The following is a 24,930-nucleotide window of genomic DNA, read 5'->3' as shown; positions in this document are numbered from 1 at the left end:
GTGAAATAAATGTCCTGGGGTCAAGTAAGACCTCCATGACATTGAATCTAGACTCTGTACTTTAATAAATCTTTACCAACTTAAGTGAGGTTATACAAAGTCTAATTGAGAGTTACCTTGTACCTCCAAGTTAGCTGTCCTACAGATCCCATTGTTATCCCCTGGAAAAAAATTAATAAAAAGAAACCTCAATTAAATAGGGTTGGGAGACCAGAAGGGGGTGCTCTCACACCCTGTGAACATAGCAAAGCCCAACAGGAAGAAGAGATTCCTCTTCTTTCTTTGCAAGGACTCTGGCCAATGAAAAGCCATAGGCTCTTTGTTTAAGATAGGCTTCCCAAATTCCTCTTCCTCTCTATAAAAACATTCTCCTTTGTGTGGAGGACTTGCCTGTGTCTCATGGTTGCAGACCTCAAATTGCAATTCTCTGCTGATCATGAATACACCTGTCTTTGCTGGAGAAATATCTGGCAGTCTATTTGTTTCGGGTCAACATCTTCCTGTAATTCAACATACCTGAGATCAGGTCATAGCTGCAAAGCTCTTTGTGAACTTACTCAGTGTGATTCTCCAAAAAATAGTAATAAATGTTGGGTTGTGAAAATTTAATAGGATAATCCATGAAAGCAATTAACGCAATAACTTGACTATAGAAAGGAGTCAGTCAATAAGTAATAGCAACAATACTAAAATGATTAATAATAATTTATTTTTTCTTTTCTTTAGAATGAAGTAAATTTTGTTTCTCCCTATGGTTTTCTTCTTTGATTCTTATTTTGTCCTGGAATTCACATAAAACAAACCTATTCCATCTCTATGTATGTATAGACTGTCTATAGAGAACACTCAATAAATGTTAGCAGGTCACCTAAAATAAAAACAATAATAGCTACTAATAATCATGTTTTGTTTTGGTCTTTTTCTTACATTATGTAACATATTCATGACAGTCTTGTAAGATGCATTATTGAATTAGGTTTTAACATGTGAGGATACTCTGGTCCAGAAGTTTTCATTTCAATAAGAAATGGATACAAGATTTAAGCCTGGACTGCCTGGTAGTTCCCTTCCCAATATGCTTTTCTATCTACCAGGTTAAGCTAGATTTCTGTTTCAGGGAACAAATTGCAAACACACAAGGGACTTTGTGTATTACTTTCCCATCATTTTGTAAGCAGTAAATCTTGAGCACAAAAAAATTTTTTTAATTTAATGGTAAAATTTTAGGTACCAATGAGGATCAATGGGAAATGTATTTATTTTGAATAGAGTAATTTCTAGAATCTTTTAACTCATACAAAAAAGATATTAGTACTTCTAGACATACATTTGAAGATGTTTACCATGTTTGAAATCTTGGAATGGATTCTGTTGATGTTACTGAAACTGGTTTAAATGGAGAGTCTGGGGTTTAGGGCTTTTACCAAGCAGCTTGACCAGCTGAAGGCAAAACATGTTTATCCAATATAATCTTGTAACATTTTGAAGACCTGGAATTTGAAGGTGACATTGCATATTTCACAAGTTTGCAGTTGCTAACAGCCACAAATGTTAGACACTCAGGAAGAGTACAGGTTGGATGTTTCAATACACCTGAATTCAAGGTGATAACAAATGCAACATTTCTTTGTTTAGCTATAAGATTTTGAACATGAATATAATGGGCCACAAAGTTCTAGACTTGAATTTTTACCCAAGGGGATATATTACCTGGAAGTATGATGATTTAAAAACAATTAATCAGTGTATTTTTTGCTTGCTAGTTCAGTAAAATAAAGGAGTTAAATTCTTCCCGTAGGAGGATAAAAGACAATCATGTGGTTCTCTCTCCCTCCTCTTTGGCTCAGGCAGTTGTGATTACCTTTTCAGGATAACAATAGCAAGAATTGACAAAACAGACAGATATGCTGGAAACCCTGAGTATAAGGATCACTTTGGGCATGAAACACACAAGGGAGGAATGTTCTGGCACCATCACCACATGTGGTCACAATAACAACAGAGGGAAAAATCCAAAAAAAATTTTATGTATATTCATTATGCAAAATAAAATTCTGTTCTGAAATGTTGCATGGCTTCCATAAACAATTGTATTATTTGAAAAATAACAGAGCTACATGCCTCTGATTTATGTGAAATCTTGGCTTGGTTCTCTCATTTTGAAGAAGTTTTAGACTTTCCTTCATATTTAATTATTTAGTAAATTGAAGAATACCAAAGAAAGATTATTTTGTCCCACTGAGAAAAATCTCAATATTATGCAGTATATATTAGCTTCTCTTTTTTAAACAGAAAAACAGAAACAGATTTATAATTCTCTCCAATCTACCTCTCAAATAGCCAGAATGGCAAGAATCAACCTGGCAAAATGACAACCAAAATTGCTCTTCTAGTAGAATGTATATTCTGGGGTAAATACTGAAATAAACAAGAAAATATATAACTTCAAAGTTTTAAGCTATGAAGAAAATAAAATAATGCAGTGTAATAGAGAGTGGCTTTGGGTGTATTCATTTTCTATTTCTGCATAACAAATTGCTAGAATTCTAGCAATTTAATGCAGAACAATTTATCAACTCACAGTTTTCCTAGATCGGGAGTCTGAGCATGAGTTAACTGGGCCATCTGCTCAAGGTCTCATCAAGCTGAAATCAGGATGCTAACTGGAGTTATAGTCTCATGTGGAGCTCAGGGTCCTCTTCCAAGCACATTCATGTTGATGGCAGAATTCAGTTCCTTGCAATTGTAGGACTAAGGTTCTTGTTTTCTTACTGGCTATTGGCCAGAGGTAATCTCAGCCTCTTGAGGCCATCCTGAGGTCTATGCCATATGACTCTCTGTGGACTCTCTCACAAAATGATTTTTTACCTCTCCCATAGAAACAGAAGAATATTTCTGCTTTCAAAGGACTTGCTTGATTATGTCAAGGCCACCCAAGATAATGGTCCTTTGGATTAATTTATAGTCAACTTACTAGGAGCCTTAATTACATCTGCATACTCACTTGTGCCAAACAACATGGCATAAATCATGACAGTGATATTCTAACATATTCACAGGTCTTATCCACACTCAAAAAGACTGGATTGTATGTGGGTATGGGTAATTGTGGGTCATCTTAGAATTCTTACTATTTCAGTGCATAGTAAGCCCACAACTCTAACTAGCATAGCCAAGAAAGACTTCCTAGGGATGTCATATTTGAGTTGAAACTTGAGAAGCAGCCAGCCATATAATAATCATAGAAAAAATATTCCAGCAGAAGAAATGACTGTGTGAAGTCTCTGCTGTGGGAGATAACTTTGTAGGTATGGGAAACAGAAGGCCTGAGTGCCAAGGGAAGAAGGATAAGATCACGGAGGAACTTGCAGGTCATGCAAACTTCAAATTTTAAGATAATTAATGGGCTGCATTACAAGATTCATATGAAATTCGAATTCGGTAGGGAGCTCAATAGAAAGTATTAGGATGATTTAAGCAGTAAAGTACCATAATCTATTTCTTTATAAAATTTCAAAAGCTTTCAGGTTGCTTTTCATAATTACTTTATACATTTAGTAATTAAAAATGCTTGCAGAGTTCAATTACTTAGATGAAATGGAAAAATTCTTTGAAAGACAATAAATACCAATGCTCATGAAAGCAGATATAAATAACCTGTACAGCACTATATTTATTTTGAAAATTGAAATATAGTGAAAAACCTCACATGAAGAGAACTCTAGGCCATGCTGTTTTAATAGTGAATTATACCAAGTATTTAAGAAAGAAAAAGCACAATTCTTTAAAAATTCTTCCAGAAATTTGAAGGAAGAACACAACACAAATCTTTCTATAAGGAGAGTGTTCTTTGAATACCAAAGCCAGACAAAGAAATTATAAGGAAAAGAAATTACAGATTTATATTCCGTATGAATATGCATCCAAAATTTCTTAATATAGTTTTGCTAACTTAAGTCAAATCATATATAAAAGGATAATACATCATGATCAAAATTGTTATACCCTAGTAATGCAAGATTGGCTTAATATTTTAATATTTGACTTCATCAATTTAATTAACCAGATTAACAGACTAAAAAATATGATTATCTCAGTAGATGCAGAATAACATGTATCACTATCCAATATCCATTCCTGAAAAAAAAAGGTCTCATCAACCTAGAAATAGAAGTCACATTCCTTAGTCTAATAAAGGGCATCTATGAAAATCATATACTTCACACCACATTTAATGGTAAAAAAATCCAAATGCTTTCCCTTGAAAGTTAGGAACAGAGAAGAATACTCAGTCACTTCTATTCAATATTGTAATAGATGTTTTAGCTAGTGCAATAAGTCAAGAAAAATATAATGACTTGGGTATCTATATATGCAGAATAAAAAATGCTTGAATTCTTTTCCTTCCTGAAGATCACCAGCTTGCTTGGACGTGTTTGTATGACCTCAGTCTCCTTTAGAATGAGGTAGGCCTTGGTATCACCTCAATCATTTTTTTTACTTCAATAGTTGAGGTAAAGGTGGAGGAGAAGGAAAGAAACAGGTGCATGGTAGATGACAGTGGCACCATTCTGATAAGCAAAGCACATTTACTTTCTTGTTTCCAGCAGCATGGCTGATGCACATCATTTAGTATTTCAAAGATACTTTATCTTTTCTCTCCTATTTAAAAACAACAAATGCTTTTGGGAGAAAAAGACAGTATTTATTAAATGTAGACTGTATTACAAGTATTAGTATATAGAAGCTACTCATATTATTTTCAATAATTATTATTTTCAATCTTATTTCAACCTTATTTACTCATATCTATCCTACGACGTAGGCATTACTAACCCCAGATTTCATTTTCTAACATTAGTATGACAGAGATCATAAGTGGCAGAGCTAGAATTTGATCCCAGTTCCTTTTGACTCCAAGTCCCCTGCATGTTCTCTTACACAAACATCTTGTTACCCATGTCAATGTTCTCAGTCAGCTCTCTCCAGCCAAAGTTTTAAATATGTATAATTACTGCTTCTAATGTAGCTGTATTAAAGCAGTTTTGAAGTTAAATGAACTAGATAATATATATTAAGTCATATACGTGTGGGTTTTCCAATATCCTTCTTTCATTTTCAGCCTGAAATAGAATATTTGAAGGGTAATATTTTTATATTCCCTTGCTATTTCTATGCTGTGATATATATATATATATATATATATATATATATATCTTTGGTCTGTGTTCTGCCTTTAATAGATTTGGAATACAATACAGAAAATATAAATTATACATTGGACATAATAATATTATAGAGCAACACAGGTGGCCTGGTGGATCAAACACAAGATTAAGTGTCAAGAAACTTGAGTGGAACATCTCTTGATATTTAATGCTTACTTTATTTCTTTTTTGTTCTTTTTTCTTTCTTTCATTTTCTTTCCTTTTTTGGTTTTAAACTGCATAAGCCTTCTCTTCAGACAACTTCTTTAACTAATATCTTGGCTGTTTCCTTAGCTCCATACCTTAGCAAATCTGCCAGTAAAAACACTGTGACTTCACTCTTTGATTTTACCATGAGAACTCTTCATTTTCTCCTAAACATCTCCATCTTGGGCTTGTCTTTCAAACAATCCTTGTTAATGTGAATAATTGACAAGGCAACAAGCATCATACCAGGCATTTAGGAAGATGCTAAATAAACTAAATAAATATTAGTTTTGCTTCTATTTCTATTACCTTGAAAATTTTATTTCACAGTCTTTTCTGTCACTGCGTTATGAGCTAAAGGAGAAAAGATAAAGAGAAACAATTGCTTTTAGCACTGACTACTTGCCCTCTGCTTCAGATTTTCCTCTTGTAAGAAGAGATATTGATGATTTTGAAATATATAGAAATAGCTTCATAGCCTAGGATCAGTGGTCCAACTAATTGATTTAAAAGATATGAATGGATTTATTAAGGGTATATTGAGTACACAAACACTATATGTAATTTATTTCTTATAGAACTTACAATCCTTTTAATTTCTATTATATGAATTTAACAGATAAAAGAAAAGAGAACCAGAGATTTAAAGAAAATCACCCAAATGAGTAAATGCCAATGCTAAAATTTGAAATTGAAGATTTCAAGTCTCTCTGACATCAAAAACCCTTATTAGTAACATGACATTTGGCATGTTGCTTTGAGCTTCAGATTTCTCAGTTGAAAAGAAAGGTGGGTGGTGGTCATTCGTTTCATTCTGAAGTATTTATTGAGCTATTATATGCTAGACATATGCTAAAGATATAATAGTAAGCTAAGCACAGAAATGATGTGTAACCTTATAGGGTGACAAATATTAAAATAAACATACTGAAAAATGAATAACCAGAAACTGATTTCAGATACTCTGGAAGATAGAAACATGATTCTATGTTTCATTCCTATGCACATAAGGAATGTTTGGAGTAGGGATAGAGGGGGAGAGGGTGGGCAAGTTTCCCTTGGGAAGTCCAGAAAGAGAAAATAGTGGGAGCAGATGTTGGTGGTGAGAGGAGCATGGCTTTTTCAAGGACCCGAGTTTTGTCATTGGAACTGGATGGAGTGTAAGGGAGATTTCCACAACAAACTCTTTCTAACCAATGCAGTTGTTCTGTAGTTTAAAGTCAAACAGGGGCAAGGCTAGCCAGGGGAAAGTGCTTTGTAAATTAGGAATCACTATGTTAACATGAAGGTTTGTGGAAGTTTTGCTGATTTCTTATTTTAAATGACTAGAACGTTTCCCCCTAACTATTCTTAATGTCTTAGCGTAGAGTGGAGTCTTTTCATGGCATAAAAGTGGGGTTTATGGAGGAGCTTCTGTTTCAACAGTGACAGAGCTGGAGACAATTCTCAACAGACGTTAGCTTAACTCCTGGGGTGAAAATGTGCTTCAAAGCATCAAATATGCAGCCTCTGGCTGTTTCTAAAGAAGCCACCCAGAGACTGACAATTCTGCATTTGTAGTTTGATTAAACATAAATGTGGGCTTCTTAGCTGAAGTGGGGAGAGTCAGAGAAACCCAGGTTGTTTCATGAGCCAAAGGACAGAGGAGAATTCTCCCCACTGGAGAGTGAAGGAAGCAGTGAAGAGAAACATATAAGCTGGTGACTGATGGGTTGGTAGGTGAGTGGTCCTGCAGCAAAGACAACAAATTTCCACCTGGGAGTCTTGCCCACCTTCCTCCCAGGTTTGCTTTCTAGTGAGGACTGCACCACACCCTCTTTCCAATGCAAGATGTGGGGATAGTGACTCATCTCCTTCCCGATCAAAACTATTTTCTTTCACTCAGAGCACCTAAGAACAATTGCTTGCTGAATACAGCTTCCAAATATGTATGTAAATGTTCTTAAGACTCCTGGCTTGACTGTGTTGGGGGTTTAGGAGTTTACTGTCAGGTACTGCGTGAAGTGTTTAATGTTGCTTCTGAAGATTGTTATCTCTTGATTTAACTTGATGCTCTGTAAAGGAAAGGCAGCACGGGGCCTGGTGACATGCATGGGCAAGGGGCTATTGCACTGGTGCTACCACTGTAGTTCATTTGTCACCAGGTAAGCGATTTATCAACCACTCAGAGCCTCAGGATCCAGCTCTGTGACACGTGTAACCAGAAAATTCCCTTCTAGCTATAAAAATATATTCCTTATTTAGATTATTTAATTTTAGGTTTAAACTAAAAGAAAACAAGCTATCTAAATGATCATGAATGTAACAGGTAAGGTTACCCTTTTGTAATGAGAAAACACCTCCTAACTAAAGTTCATATGTTGTTACATCAGAGACAACCTGGTTTCTGAGGATGAGCATGGGGGAAGCAAAAATAAAAACAGACTGGGGTGAAAGTAACAAGACCAGGTTCTAGAACTCTGCTGCTGGTAAGCTGTGTGCTCCTTCATCTCTGGTCCTTGACCTGGCTGAGACTGTTTCCTCATTTGAGAAATCCTATCCTACCTTTTTTTAAAATTAATTTTTATTGGAGTATAGTTGCTTTATCTTGTTGTATTAGTTTCTACTGTACACCAAAGTGAATCAGCTATACATATACATATATCCCCTCTTTCTTAGATTTCCTTCTGATTTAGGTCAATTACACAGAGCATTGAGTAGAGTTCCCTGAGCTATACAATAGGTTCTAAATAGTTACCTATTTTATACATAGTATCAATAGTGTATATATGTCAGTCCCAATCTCCCAATCCTATCCTACCTTAAGGACAATATCAAGATAATAATCAAGACGTATTTCTGTAGCATTTGACATTCTATAAACTCTTCCTCATTTGTAATCTCAGTTCCTTCACACACCACCTTTCCAATGAGGATGAGAATACCCAGGTATGGGAAAGTTACAATGTTTTCCCAGGTAACAAAATCTCATTGTCCTCATGGGGCAGAAGCACACCCTAACACAAGCTCTTCAGTGAAAATGTGTCATACTCATGTAAATATCTCTTACTGCTCTAAGATAAGAAACTGTTCAATTTGCCCATGAGAAATGAAGGTGAGGACCCCAGGGAGGGGAACAGTGACTTGCGGGGGGCTGTGTGGTGAGGCTGATCCATGGTGCCTATGGGTCCCTGTACACCACCACTACACCTCTATTCCTCCTCCTATATCAGACCCTCCACCACGCATGCTACTGTCCATTATACCTCCCTACTTGGGACCAGAACCCACATCATCTGTTTTATCCTCTCCACATTTTTCTCCTTAGCAGCTTATATCACTGAGACTTCCAAGGCCCTTGTTAGAAGGAGGTAGTTAGGGATAGGGGACTATAGTCATTGTAAGTAACATGGTCAGAACCTATGCTTACTTAGTCCATGGACCATTATCCCTACTCGGTGCACAGACTTCTATTAAGCAATGCTTGAAGGACAGATAAGGTCATGATCAAGGTCATTGATGCTGGAAATAAGTTGCTGAAATTAAGGGTCATGCAATATAATTTAAAAAGTTTCTTATATCACAAAGTCATTGAAAATGCTAATAGTAATGGACAGATGCAGGAATTATAGAGCTGCAACCATGAAGATTGTGACTTTGCATTCCTGCTATGTATCAGGTTAGACAATCTTCATTCATTCATTCAAAAGCCCTTTGTAGATCATATTCAATGTGTCAAGTAATGTGCTGGGGGTTTTAAGAAGAAAGACATAGGCTCTGTTTTGCGGGAGTACAGACATTAAGTATACATGACACATGTGCCCCTACTTATACTTTCATTCTTCTGGCAGACCTCATGAGTCACTTACAGTACAGTTACACTCATAAACTATCTCAGCATAGTGTAACTGATTTCAGGCTTGGTATGAGTGGTAAAACTATTTCTTCTAGTGACACTGCAGAAACATTCATGAATATATCACTGAGCTCCTACACTGTACTTGAAGTCCACTAGAATGCCCAGTTTCTGCTACATGAATATACACACCAAGAAAGGATAAGTTCCACTATCAATATTTTATTTTATTTTATTTTTCCTTATCAATATTATACTCAGCTTTCTAAGTGGCTTTCTCTTCAAATGCTCAGTTTCTGACATTTCTAGTGCCCTTCACATTGGGAAGTTTGCAAATGATTTTAAGGAAAAGTTGCATGGATATTAAAGACAAGCTTTTTGCTTCTTGTATGAGGATAGCAATCTCTTTCCACTCAAGCATGTCTTCAGTGAGAATTTATGAAGTGCTTTGTGCCTATTGGACACAGCAGATTTTGCGACAATGAGAAACCATTTTTGACCTCAGTTTAATGGAGGAGACATGTATGAAAATAAATACTAATCATAATAAAGCAAAGATAGAGGAATGTACAAAGCTCTAGGAGAATCCAGGGGAGAAAAAGATTAATTCTGCCAGTGAGCATCATAAAATGTGTTTAAAGGGAGGGATATTTGAGCTGGATCTTGAAGGGTAAGTGGAGTGCTGTAGGCTGAGAGGATGAAAATAAGCCTCCTAAAAAAAGGAAAAACAGGAGATCCAAATACACTGAGGTTTGAAAACACATCATGCAAAACTAAGGGTGATAATATAGTTTGGGCTCAGATTATGAACAGACTAGAATGCCAGGTTCATAATATTATAAATGAAAGAGCAACTAATATTCCTGACTTGTTTACTAACATTATTTCCAGTTTGTGTATTTTCTAGGCTGATTAAATGTCCACAAGCCAAGGAACTATTGGTTTCTGCCACTAAATGAGCTGGTTCATCAACATGGGAAATCTTTTGTGACCTCCCAGAAGGAAAAGGAAGAGAAGGAAGGGAGAAAGGAAGGAGGAAAGGTAGTAGGGAGGAAGGAAGGAAAAAAGCAAAGAAGGGAGGAAAGGAGGGAGAGAGGAAAGGAGAGAAAGTGAGAGTGAGGGAGATCGAGATAAATTGTAACTGAGAGAAAAGAAAAAAGGAGAAAGTAGAGAGGGAAAGAAAAAGTAAGAAATCATTTGGGTTCACTGCCAACAAGAGTTAGGAAAGCTGATTTCTTAAGATAAACTGAAGTAAAACAAAATATGCTCCATATGTTGAAACTGTATACTTAGTTTGAGATAAACAAAAACATGTTTGGAGAATAGCTGCCATAATTAAAAAGAAATTAAAAGAAAGAAAGAAAAACCATCTGGGGATAAGTACATATTTAAACTCACACACACACACACACACACAAACACACAATGATTCCAAAACTTGAAGTTTTTCTTGATTTAAGTAAACTCTCTTGTTGCAAAAGGGCATTGCATCAGTCTTTGCCCAAGCACCAAGCAATTTATGTTCCACACTGGAGCTATACAGAGCTACTCAGCATTACTCAAACACCAAAAGACCTTTCCAAATCCTGTCCTTTGCTCCTGCTTTCTTCTGTGCTGTAAACACACATACTCCCTTTTCTCTCTGGCTGACTCCAACTTCCTCCTGAGTGCCCAACTCAAATGTCAGCTTCTCCCAGCAGAGTGCCAGACACATGGCAAGGTTGATAATGGCTTCTTCATCTGTGAACTTTATGCATGTGTATAAGTTTCCTGTGGCTGCCGTAACAAAATACCACAAACTGGGTGGCTTAAAACAATAGTTTATTGTTTAACAGTTCTGGAGGCTAGAAGTCTGAAATTTGAGAGTCAAGATCAGGTTTGGTTTCTTCTGAGGACTCTGAGGGAGAATCTAGTCCATGACGTCCTCCTAGCGTCTAATGACGGCTGGCAGTCTTTTGTATTCTTTGGACTATAGGTGCATCATTCCAATCTCTGCCTCCATCTTCACACAGTGTTCTCCCTGTGTCTCTGTGTCTTCACATGGCCATCTTCTTATAAGGACACCAATCATGTTGGATTAGGGCCCCACCCTATTCCAGTATGAACTTACTTTAATTTATAAGTCACATCTGCAATCACCTTATTTCCAAATAAGGCCACTTTATGAGGTACTGGGGGTTAGAACTTCAGCATGTCTTTTGAGGGACACAATTCAACTCATAACAACAAGACACTAATATAGATATAGTTTCACTGAAGATGTATGCATGTCTGCATCCCCAATCCCTAAAGAAGTTGATAAGAAACTCCTTTACAAGGATTATATATATATTTTAACCTAGTGTTTACAAACTAGCATAGTCAATTTAGTAAATTCATAGCTCATGTCTTCTAAATTGAATTACATTTTGAAAATTATGGACAGAGTGTTCCTGATTAAAGCTAAAAGGAAGTTAAGAGGTAGTTAAGTCTACACTTGAGGGGAAACACACAGCACATGGTGACACTCTTGTCATTACAATTCCAGACAGAGATTTCTACCTCTACAGTGGGCAATGTGGCAGAGGAGAACTGTTGCCTAGAATAACCTAAAGGGATGAGCATCTGAGAATGAAAGACCCATGTTCAAATATAGTTCTCTCTAGGTAGCTATATAGTATTGATACTATCACTTCTCCTCTGTTTGCCTCAGTTTATCCTCCAAAGATAAAAATTAGACAAGAAAGAGAGTGACTTTAAAATTTAAAGATGTCTAAGAACTCTTTTTTCAAATGAAATTTTCTCAAAGCCCCAATTTAAATAGCAGTTCTTTGTGAAGCTGCCAGAGATCAGGTGAAGAAAGTGAGCCTGGAATGCCACTGGATTAGTCATCCCCAAGGAGTCTCCACAGAAAGCTCTAAAGAATTCTGGAAACATAGATCTAAAACTACTCAGTCGGATGAAGGTCCAGTTCATATACAGTCATAGACATAAAGGGTCATCCACTAAAAAAAGAAAAGAAGGAAGAAGAGAAGGACAAGGAAGAGGAGAAGAAGAAAAAGAAGCAGAAAAAGATGAAGGAGAGGAGAAGAAGAGGAGGAAGAAGAAGGGGAGAGGGAAGGGGAAGCAAAAGGAGAAGGAGAAGGGGAAAGGTAGAAAACTTATTAGAAAATAAGCTGCTAGGGAGGAAAATTGTAGGGAAGGCCAAAGATCTTGGACAAATTTTTCATAGCCATAGAAAGGCATTTCAAAGCATCCTCCCAATTTTATCTTTGTAGTCATATAGTAAATTCTAAATTAGGTTAGCCATATTTTTTACAAATAATGAGTTCTTCTGGAGCAGGCTCATTTGTGTTTTAACCCCCCAGTACTTATTCACTGTGCAGGACACATGATGGGCATTGTAAATGTTTGCTGAATGAATGAATTAATGCATGTTTCAAACTGTTTTAAAATTTTCAGGTAATCTTGGAAATGTATCAAGATGAGAGTAGGCATAATTTGAATGTCAGTATTCTATTGAATTTGTATAAGAGAAATGAAATACTGTGGTCAAATCTCTAGTGGCTTTATATTCCAGATTCAACACAGTTGTGAAGAGGGAACACAGAAAATAGACATTTTTTCGAAATTGTCTTGGAAATTAGCCCAAGAGCCAAATGTTTTACTTATTGGTATGTTTCTTATCTCAGGCCATAACTAGTAAACATTTCAGATCACACATACACACAATGTTTGTTTGTATTTACTGTAATTCCCTATGCAACTCCAGATGCTTGGACCATTTAGGCATCTAATACATGTTTGATGAATTAAGGAATAAATGAAGGGACACTTGAATAAAATGAGCTAAGATTCTGACTTCCATTAGCAAGCTGTTACCAGTTTTCATTGGCCTAGTTTAAATGTAGTCCATCCATTTGGAAAAAAGGAATGGAAAAACATGGTACAAAGAACTGATCTGTCCAATGCTTTTTAATCAATACTTAAAATATAATCACTTGTAAAACATTTCGTACTGCATGAGGTAGAATACTGGGTTTTGGCTCCGGGCTTGTCCCCACATTACTATGTGAGATTAACTTTTTGACTAAGAAGATTGAGCTTGGTCTCACCTACATTAATATATTCTGACTTTATAGAACAAAGATGAGATTTTCTTTGGGTCTGATATAGTCCAAGATGATTCTGACATGATTATATATGAGGTTGGACCATTACAATATGTGTACATCCCAGGCAGCCTTTTGATTTGGTATCTTTGGTAGGGAGGCATCATCTCAAAGTTTTACTTTAAAGAAATAAAATTTTGTCTCTTTGATTAATTTCTAGGGAAAGTTGTAGAAAAAAATTCACCCTCTGTGCCTCAAGCAACACACCTCTGGCTCCATACTTATATTACACCCTATTTTCGAAAGATCTGCAATTAAGTGGAGACCTTCTTCTTCTTTTTAATTAATTAATTAATTTATTATTTATTTTTGGCTGTGTTGGGTCTTCATTGCCGCATGTGGGCTTTCTTTAGTTGTGACAAGCAGGGGCTGTTCTTTGTTGCAGTACGCGGGCTTCTCATTGCGGTGGCTTCTCTTGTTGCAGAGCACGGGCTCTCGGTGCATGGGCTTCAGTAGTTGTGGCATGTGGGCTCAGTAGTTGTGGTGCGCGGGCTCTAGAGCACGGGCTCAGTAGTTGTGGCACATGGGCTTAGATGCTCTGCGGCATGATCCTGGACCAGGGCTCGAACCCGTGTCCCCTGCATTGGCAGGTGGATTCTTAACCACTGTGCTACCAGGGAAGTCCAGTGGAGAACTTCTTCTTACAAGAAAGTTTTATTGGGTATTATTTGAAAGTGGAACATGAATGGGAGTGGTAAGGGATTGCACTTACAGCTCCTGTAGCTTATCAAACGTTTTTTTCCAACTATATACCATACTGCCCTGAAAATTCTGGCAAATTAAGCATTCTCTACCTCCTGACACTTCCCACTCACTTTGTAAATTATTTCCCTGATTGATGTCAGTGTGACACGCCATGTTGGATCATGCATTTATACAGCAGCTTAAAACTCACAGTGCTTTCATTGGCCTTATGTAGATAAAGTCTCCAGATCTTAGTAGAATTAGCTGGTGAGATTGATTTCTACTCATTTTTCAAGTAGGGAAATTGAGTCTCAGAGCTTTCACGATTTATGAAAGGATAGATAATAAAAATGGATGGAATAGTGCCTTGGATCTGAGTATTTGATTTCTAGTTCAAGGCTAATTGACTATAACATAGTGCTCTAATGAGCCAGATTTGCAAAAAAAAAAAAGAAAACTCAGCTTTACTTGTTCATACATTCTTTCCTTCAGCGTATTGACTGAGCATCTATTATTTGCAGGTATTGTGTCTGGTGTTGGTGTTCTAATGGGAATCAAGCCAAAACCCTTTCTTTCATTGAGTTTACAGTAAGGGAGAAAAAGATATAGACAATTGCAAAGCTTACTAACTCAACCAGAAAAGCAAATAAACAAACACAGTCACTAATTGGAGGGACTCATCACCTTTGCCACTGTTAGGATAAATCAAGCAAAAGAAAGATAAGCTTCATCTGTGGATTGTAGTCCGCTAGTAGAAATTGTGTTTTCTTCTGATTTAATTCACTGGCCAACTGGAGAAAATGTAACACACTAGCTGTAACCTCACCAGACTGTCATTTAGTGCAAATAAACCATATAGTAAGTCAGTATCAGGGCCTGGGAATAAATCAGTGTGGTAAGTTGACTTTTCTGCTTGGAAACTTTTATTTCCACAGGATTTTCAATAACAAAAGAACAGGATGCCTCTAGAGTACCAGAAGTAAGGAAATTTGGATGACTACACAAAAATTACTGCATAGAATGACTCTTTTTCAAGGCACCTACTGATAAAAGAAGTTGTATTCATCCCTGCTCTTTCAATATTGTGTCCTCCAAATTGTTCTCCCATAAGAGACATCAGGAGTTTCCACATTTCACAGTTTCAACTTGACCGATTCCTCTCTTATTGATAATTCTTAAACCAGTGCAGAAACTACTTGTAATCATTGTAAGTATTCAGGGAAATAAGGAAATGGTGGCAAATACTTCCTCCTAATCAGAAGGAACTATCTAAAGAAAGTATAAAGAAGACAAAAATTGGAAGTTATTACTTGGATTGCTACTTGCAGTTGTTTTATTTTACTCAGCTGGAGTAAGTCCAGTCATAGGAAAGAGCAAGCTACTATAATCGGGAAAAGAACATTTCAGAATTTTATCAGTACTGGAACATGAAACATGAATGGAAGAATTTTAAAATGATATGCTAACTCAGAAAGATGCCCCAAATCCCAATCCTTCCCTCCCTCACACCCTTCCCCCTTGGCATTTGGGATTAGCAGATGCAAACTAGTATATATAGGATTTATAAACAGGGTTCTACTGTATAGCACAGGGAACTATATTCAGTATCCCGTGATAAACCATAAAAGACAAGAATATGAAAAATAATATGTATATATAACTGAATCACTTTGCTGTATAGCAGAAATTAACATAACATTGTAAATCAACTATACTGCAATAAAATAAGAAAAAGAAAAACAACCAATACCACTGTTAAGGACAAGACGTGGTTTATCATCTAACTGAGCACAGTAAAGATATCCTAGGGATCTCTGAGATTATTCATGTGGTTGATTCCCCAGATAAATGCCTTTGTGATTCCAATTTTAGTATATGTGCTGAGCCAGCACTTCCTTTGTGATTCCAAATGGACAAATGTTTATCTTCACTGAGCTTTTACATAGTGGAACTGATATTCATCAACTTTTCTTCCTTCTGGGCTATGAAATAGAACGTGCAGTACTTGGGCAGGCTGCAATAAAAGCCTAGCTTGATTGATTTATTGGATTTCTTAGGTTTGATTTTTCACACAGTGATTTGGGCCGTTTGTCCTTGAGATAGTTGGGCACTTTTGAGAAAATCCGCATTGCAAGAGTATATGTTTGATTGACCAAACAGTAGAATATTAGAGGCTGCAGTTGACAAAATTGGACTATAGTTTGCTGCAAAGTCTTGTGTGGATGTCAGAGCCAGTCCAGTGTTTCAGCAGCAGATGAAATTTGCAGGTAGCCTCCATGGTCATCCCAAGTTTCCAGAATGGTTATGCACACACCCTTCTCATGGAAATTGAGCTGAGCACTTTGATAGATTCTTACCACTGGCTCTCTGTAATTGCCTACTGCTTTCTGGACCAGACCCTCAATTACTATTCAAACTTGGCATGAAGCATTTTCTTGAAGAATCGGAAAAAGAAGACCTAAATATCACTGTTAAAAAAATGGATACTCTTCCCATTTAAAAACAGGAGCAAATGCCATTAACATACAGAGTTGAGAAAAAAGACTGGAAGTTGATTTGAAATGTTTGAGACACAGGACGTGTAGGATGCAGCAATCTATCATTTTTATATTACTTTATTAAAAATGTTTGACATGAAAACAAAAGTGGATAGTCAGGGTCAAGCCATCTATGTTACAGGCGTTAACTAAATTCCTCTGATGTATTTATTTTTTATGAAACACTGATTATTTTAATCTATTTTAAAATTTTTCAATGAGAAAAATGTCACAGAATAAATTTATATTACACTTAAAAACAAGTATTAATTGCATCTCTACTGTGTGCAAGGGATTACTCTAAGCCTGTGGGGAAAGTGACCCAGAAATCAATCCATCCTTGCAGAAAGCCTGTTACTCAGTCTCTGAAGAATCAAGCAGCTCAGTCTTTAGCCTCCATTTGGAGGATGCCATGTACCTGGCTCGAGAGTGGAAGAGAAGCTAAAGATACCTTGGGGTATTGTCTTGATATTTAAGAAAACATTCAAAATTAAGTCTTTTGCTCAATTAGCAGACCACCTCAGTGAAAATATACTCCTTCAAGTGAACATATTTACCACTTAATTAGAGATCTTACCAGAACCTGTTTTTCCTTATGTCTTTTGTTTGCCAAATTCCTTTTGCTTTACTTTTCAATGGATGGTAGCTATTCTCTCACAAATGCTGTGCCCAGAGTGGGGAAACAACATTCCTACACCTTTTCTTTATCTTTCTATGCTTAATTTTTTTAACAGAACTTATTTTTTAGAGCAATTTTAAGTTCACAGCAAAATTGAATGGAAAGTACAGAGTTTCTATTATGTCCCCTGCTCCCCTCTCCCACATACACCCTCCCCTGCCATCAACATTTCACACTGGAGTGGTATATTTGTTATAATCAATGAGCCTACACATCATTATAACCCAAATCCACAGGTTATATTAGATACGCTTATGGTGCTTACATTCTATGCATTTTGACAAATACAAAATGACATGTATCTATCATTATAGTATCGTATAGAATAGTTACACTGCCCTAAAAATCCTCTGTGCTCTGTCTATTCATCCTTCCTGGGCCCCCAACCCCTGGCAACCACTGATTTTTTTACTGTCTCCATACTTGTGCTTTTTTCCAGAATGTCATATAGCTAAATCATATAGTATGTAGCTTTTTCACTTAGTAATATGCATTTAAATTTCCTTCATGTCTTTTCACAGCTTGATAGCTCATTTCTTTTTAGTGCTGAATAATATTCTGTTGTATGGACGTACCACAGTTGATTTATCCATTCATTTACTGAAAGACCTCTTAATTGCTTCCACATTTTGGCACTTATGAATAAAGCTGCTATAAACATTTGTGTGCAGGTTTTTGTGTGGACACAACTTTTCAACTCATTTGAATAAATACTAAGGAGGGTGATAGCTGGATAGTGTGATGTAAGATTATGTTTAATTTTGTAAGAAATTGCCAACCTATCTTCTAATGTGGCTGTACCATTTGGCTTTCCCACCAGCAATAAATGCGTGTTCCTGTCGCTCCACATTTGTGTATTGTTAATGTGCTAGATTTTGGCCAATCTAATAGGTATGTAGTGGTATTGCATTGTTGTTTTAATTTGTAATTCCTTAATGACATATAATGCAGAGCATCTTTACAAGTGCTTGTTTGCCATCTGTATATCTTCTTTAGTGAGATATCACTTCAGAGATTTTGCCCTTTTTTTTCTTTTTTTTTTTGCGGTACGCAGGCCTCTCACTGTTGTGGCCTCTCCCGTTGCGGGGCACAGGCTCCGGACGCGCAGGCTCAGTAGCCATGGCTCACGGGCCCAGCCGCTCCTAGGCACGTGGGATCTTCCCGGACCGGGGCACGAACCCATGTCCCCTTCATCGGCAGGCGGACTCTCAACCACTGCGCCACCAGGGAAGCCCAATTTTGCCCATTTTTTACTCAAGTTTGTCCATTTTCTTATTGTTGAGTTTCAAGAGTTCTTTGCATATTTCAGATAACAATCTTTAACAGATGTGTCTTTTGTAAACATTTTCTCCAGTCTGTGACTTGTCTTCTCATTCTCTTGATCTTTATTTTTTATATATGTTTTCTATGTGTAGAAGAAACATGGGTTTATTTACGAAATTTTGGGTAATATAGATAATTTATATGGGAAAAGTGGTACATAAAATGTCCTCTGTGGTAATTGGCTTGCTATCTGGTCTATCACTAAAGGACCCTCAACTTTACAGGAAGCCAAGTAATGTTTCCTTCAGGCAGGACAGACACACAGACAAACTAGGAGCTCTCAGAATAAAAAAGAATATTCCTGCAACTATAGGGTAGGTCAGGCTAAACCTGGAGAAGTAAACTGAATAATTATTCGTTCTTAATATCTATAGGCAAGCTGATAGAGACAATTAGATATTTCTGGCACACATATTATTACCCCAGAGGACATACAAAATCTCCAGAAAAAGAGTCATTTTTGACTCTTAGTATACTTTAGGACTATTTTATTAACCACACCCTAGGAAGTTCTTCATGTATTATCAGCAGTTCTTAACTGTGCTCATGTAACTAAAGAGGCAAGTAAAAGAAAATACCAAATAAATCATACTGATTCAGAAGATTGTCAAATTAATGAATGCTGTGAAATCTTTGCCTTGAGACAAGAACTTGAACACAAGCAGAACTAAGATCTGACCTTGCTCTCATAGAAGTCAGGACTCCACATACGATGTCAGAGAGAGAGAGAGGAGAGAGAGAGAGAGAGAGAGAGAAACATTTGCACTCTGAGACAAACCAAAGCAAAATAAAACAAATGAAATAAGCACACAGAAAAGTATTATTCTGTCAATCACTAGCTCCAAAATAAATACAAACTTGAACTTTTTCTTACAATGTTAATTAAACAAACATTACCCTTGTAGATATAATAATTATGTGAAAAGAACTGCTGTTTTTTTCCTCCATGAAAAGAAAATCAATAATCTTTGTAATCCTTATAAGATCGTTTTTCCTTTAAATTTTATTTGTACTAAAAAATGTCTGACATCTTCCATGTTACAATTACAAAATTAAAACCCGTATTTAAAAGTAAAACAGAATTGAAATAGTACAGACCAAAAAAAAGTGTCTGGCACAGGATCCCAAGCCATTAATTTGACAACATGTTTCTTGAGCACCTTTGCCATACTAGGCACTAGGAATGAATCTGTGAACAAAAATACAGTGACAAAAACATAAGGGAGTAAACATGAAGCATGATGACATTTCACATCAGATGGTTAGAGAAAATCTCTCAGATAAAGTGAGATCTGAGCAGAGATGTGAATAAAAGAGAAAGTTAAACAAGCAGAAACCTGACAAGAAGATTTCTAGTACAATGAACATTCAAATCCCTGAGGAGTTTGCCGTATTGAAGGTACAGCATAGAGGCCAGCATGGCTAGACCAGAGTGAGAGTGGCTGAAAGTGGCTTGAGATGGGCCAGAGCCAGATCACATAGAACTTTGTAGGTCATGGCCAAGATTTCAGATTGTCTTCAATTTAATGAGAAGCCATTGGCACTCAACAAATATTTGTAATTGATTGGAGCAATAATATATCAGGGGGGAAAAAAGCTCTTAGTGTTGATACACATTTTCAATGGTCATCTAATCCAAGATTTCTCAGTCTTGGCACTACTGACATTTTGACCTAAATAATTGTTGTAGAGGCAGTGCTATGCATTGTAGGATGTTTAGCAACATCTCTGGCCTCTATCGCTCCATGGCAGTAACATACTTCTTCCAACTGTGGCAAACAAAACTGTCTTCAGACGATGACAAATGTCCACTTGCCCCAGTTGAGAACCACTGATCTAATCCAATCCATTTTACAGACTCAGTAGCTGTGAGGTTAAATCACTTACTTTAAGAAAACAAAGTCAGTTCTACCATTAAAGAAGGAACTAATAAAATTATACACACACACATGCACACATATATGTTTTTAAACACATATAAAACACATCATCTAGTGTTTTCAACTACCTTGTGAGAGTGTTACCTTTATTCCCATGTATAGATAAATCACTTGACCCTCAGAAAGGTGAAGTGATTTGAAGTCCACTTGTGGCTTGAACTCAGATCTCTAAATTTCTGTCGACTTTAGTACTAAACTGTCAACTTAGGATGCATTTGAGAAGACAATAACAGAAGCTTCCTTGAGTGTTTTAGCAGAGCATCATTCAATGCCAATTCAAGAGATTGAGAGACAGGGACCCCTGGTCGTCCAATCCCACTTTACTAGAAAGGAGAAATAAAAAGAATTGGAAAGTTAATGCAAATTCTCATTTCCATTTGTTTAATCTAAAAATAGTACGAAAGACCTTACTCTATGACTGTGCCATATACCAGGGTTGCTGTGTGGTTTTTTGTTTGTTTGTTTGGTTGGTTGGTTTTTTTGGCGGTACACGGGCCTCTCACTGTTGTGGCCTCTCCCATTGCGGAGCACAGGCTCCAGACACGCAGGCTCACGGGCCCAGCTGCTCCTCGGCATGTGGGATCTTCCCGGACCGGGGCACGAACCCGTGTCCCCTGCATCGGCAGGCGGACTCTCAACCACTGCGCCACCAGGGAAGCCCGGCTGCTGTGTTTTGACCAGAAGTTGTTTCCAAGGGGCCTGTCTGAAACCGTATTGAAAGGAAATTCTCATTCTCTGTGGTCTTCAATGAGAGAGGTGCTTATTCTACTTGTTTCTAATTCACCAGAGGTTTTACTACTCCAACTCCCAACAGATTATTGGGTGGATCTGGTAGGAGGGTTTCAAATCAAAACAATTTGTGGGTTGGGGGTTTAGAGTTTATAGGACTATTATTTTCTCTGTCCTCCTCCTGAGAGAGACTGATGTGTCCAGGAAGCTGAGAGAGGCCTCTCTGCATCTCTGTTTATGGTACAGTATTGTGCCCTGATGGATGCATTCCTAAGTTGCTAAGTAACATAGAGGACTGGCATGGGGAGTGGGGCAGCGGTAGGAATGAGTGGCACAATAGCATTAAGATAGAAAGAAGGCTGGGCAGAAACTGTTGGTGTCTCGCTCACGTCACATCAAATTTACTTCCACACACAGATGTCTGCTTACTACGAATCCCTGTGTCTCTGACCAAGGACTTCTTTTCACTGCTACAAAATGCCCTGGCTAGAGCAAGTACTAACAAAATCTTCTAAATACAGCTCTCAGATTTAAGAATAACATTCATGCATAATTCTTATAACCTGGCATTATAAGTGAGTGAAAAATAAAAGAAATATTAGAGACCATACCAATAGGTAGAATGTGGCTTTATCATGGTAGCCTATTTAAGACCAAGAAGTGGAGGTGGTGAATGTGGGGAGGTGGTATCAGCCGGACCATCTGCATAATGACTCACATAAATCTGAGTCTTCCAGGCTGACATGCTATTTATGGTGCATCCTCTGTTAAAAGTGGCCAGATATGAATGCTAAGTATGAATTCACAGAGAGATATATGAATGGAGCAACAAATGGTCCAGTACAAAATTGAAAGCCTTTGCTTTTTTAAACAATTTTTAAATTGAAGTATAGTTGATTTACAATATCTTGTAAGTTTCAGTTGTAAAGCACAGTGATTCAGTTATATAGTTATATATCTATAATATAGTATATAGATTCTTTTTCATATTCCTCTCCATTATGGTTTATTACAGGATACTGAATATACTTCGTGTGCTATAGAGTAGGACACTGTTGTTTATTTTATATGCAAGTAGTTTATATCTGCTAATTCCAAACTTTTAATTTATCCCTCCCCCCTTTCCCCTTTGGTAACCATAAGTTTATTTTCTGTGTCTGTGAGTCTCTTTCAGCTTTGGAAATAAGTTCATTTGTGTCTTTTTTTTCCTTTTAGATTCCACATGTAAGTGATATCATATGATATTTGTCTTTCTCTGTCTGACTTCACTTAGGATGATAATCTCTAGGTCTATCCATGTTGCTGCAAATGGCATTATTTCATTCTTATTTATGGCTGGGTAATATTCCATTGTGTGTGTGTATGTGTGTGTGTGTATACACATACACATAAATATATATACATACCATATTTTCTTTATCCATTCTTCTGTTGATGGACGTTTAGGTTGCTTCCATGTCTTAGCTACTGTAAATAGTGCTGTGATGAACATTGGGGTGCATGTATCTTTTCAAATTAAGGTTTTCTCTGGATATATGCCAAGAGTGGGATTGCAGGATCATATGGTGACTCTATTTTCAGCTTTTTAAGGAACTTCCATACAGTTCTCCATAGTGGCTGCATCAATTTACATCCCCATCAACAGTGCAGGAGGGTTCCTTTTTCTCTACACCCTCTCCAGCATGCTTTTACTTCTGTTATGTTCGCACATACAAGTAGAGCTTCCTTCCAATTTAGCTCGCACAGGGAAAGTGAGTTAGGCTAAGCTGGAGGACAGGATCAAGTACTCATGCTTTGGAGGGAAAAGCAGTGATCCTGGGGACAGGTGGAAGGGAAATCCATGAGGAAGCAAAGAGCAAAATCCACACACAGCTGGATTCATGTGTGACAGAGGCTTTCTCTGTGTTCCCAGGGTCATGGTTTGAACATGAGTTATTTAACCTGGGCTGCTGATCCAGCCTCTCCGTTCACCAGGGTGACTGGTAAGGAAGCTGAAACAAAGCAAACAGCAGGCCAGGCCTCACTCACTTCCCCAGTGATGGGTGCAATGCATTCTAATGGTTGTTTCAACTATGATCCTCCCTGGGCCACACAGGAGCTAGCCTGAGCAAGACAGAGTGACGTAAAGAAATAAAGTGACTAGTTTTACTTTCCTATAGCACTGAGTTGTCCTTCTTGCTGGAGAAACAGATATTCCTCATTCTAGAAAAATCCAACACATAAATATCTAAGCATTCAGAGCACTTGCTTTGTTTTACAAAGTGATTCACAGCAGGTTCCCATTAAACTACCAGTGGAGAAATAGCCAGATAGGTTTATCGGATGCCTATAGGTAAGGCAAGGGGCATTTCATAAGCTTTTCCTACAAATTAAAAATGAAGGTTATCCTATAGGATCTAACCATATTTGATATTTAAGAATCAACGTAATATTCAACTTAATAGTGATATTAAGTTTAATAATATTTAACAATTGACTTAATATTCAACTTAATAGTATTGATATTAAACTAGACTTTCCAGTATGTGGCCTTTTTTAGCATGGATTTTTCTGGAGAATCAAAAAAAAAAAATTATTTGTGAAGAAAAAGAATCACCAGAGCCTAGTGTTTGTGATTCTGTTTAATTTTAAACACTCATTCAGAACAACATCAAGGTTTTGTTTTTTTTTCCCCCTTCTTTTTCCTGTTCTCATGATCGATTTATAGATTAGGAAAATTGCCAATCTAAGAATTTAAAATTCCATTTCTCCATTTCTGAACTGTTTCTCTGCTATGATACATAAGATGGATATTGGTCATAGGCCATACATTTATCTTCTAATTCCAACATCTCCCTCTTAGAGAGACCTCTAACTCCATCCCTACTGGAAGGGTAACCTTGAATCCAGGTTCACTGAAGCCTACATCCAAGTTGATCCTAATGGGACACTGCAAATGAGAGCAAAGTGTTCTTATTTTGGAGAACAGCAACTTAGTGGCCAAAAAAAAACCAGACCCACATTCTCTCTTCCTGAAATATCTTCACCTGGCTATGATCTATTCACTCCCTCATCTTCAAAACAATTTCTCCAATGTTACTATTATAGTAAGGCTGTTTCTAACCACACTACTTGAAATAACTTTCACTAGTACAGCCTATCTTACAGATTTACCTCTTTTTCATCTTTCAGCACACTATGCATTTATTTAATTGTTATGTTTATCTTTTTTTCACCCCCAATAAAGGGTGCCTTTCACAAGGTCAGAGATTCTTGTCTGTTTTCTTCATTGCTATTTCCTTGGCTCCAGAGAGCGTGTAGCTTGTAATAGGCACTCAACACATGTAGAATATAAATGAATGAAAATTGCCATTATTCCTATTTTATACCTGAAAAAACTAACAGCGGCGCTTGGGAAGGACAAATAATTTGTCAGCTGTATGGCTAGTGAAAGGTAAAGCAATTCTGAAGCCCCACAGTCTGTCTGCCTTGAAGCGCATGCCTCACTGATTACACTACATTGTTTTACAAGCGCTTCTCTGACTGTAATCATTCCACTTGCTAGATGGGCATTTTGTTTGGTTGTAAAGAAAATCCATTCTTTGGGCTTTTCGTTTCCTATCATTTCCTTATTAGTGGCCTAATTGACAAAGCCAGGG

At 37.0% G+C, this 24,930-nt stretch overlaps 2 pseudogenes across 2 annotated transcripts in view; both read left to right on the top strand.

Moving 5' to 3' along the window:
* LOC309974394 (metalloendopeptidase OMA1, mitochondrial-like) overlaps positions 1–15,522 on the top strand; it is a 41,632-nt pseudogene extending 26,110 nt beyond the window's left edge. Inside the window, exon 2 of the transcript in view lies at positions 14,784–15,522. The product of the transcript in view is annotated as a metalloendopeptidase OMA1, mitochondrial-like (transcript). The remainder of the gene's footprint in view (positions 1–14,783) is intronic.
* A 100-nt stretch (positions 15,523–15,622) lies between these two features.
* On the top strand, positions 15,623–16,584 carry LOC309974393 (metalloendopeptidase OMA1, mitochondrial-like; annotated as a pseudogene). The gene is made up of 2 exons: positions 15,623–15,632; positions 15,845–16,584. The product of its transcript is annotated as a metalloendopeptidase OMA1, mitochondrial-like (transcript).
* Positions 16,585–24,930: the final 8,346 nt, after the last annotated feature.

The sequence above is a fragment of the Leucopleurus acutus genome (assembly GCF_964270905.1).
Source record: "Leucopleurus acutus genome assembly, chromosome: 17".
Classification (NCBI taxonomy): Eukaryota; Metazoa; Chordata; class Mammalia; order Artiodactyla; family Delphinidae; genus Leucopleurus; species Leucopleurus acutus.
This window is presented reverse-complemented; position numbering and strand designations above follow the sequence as displayed.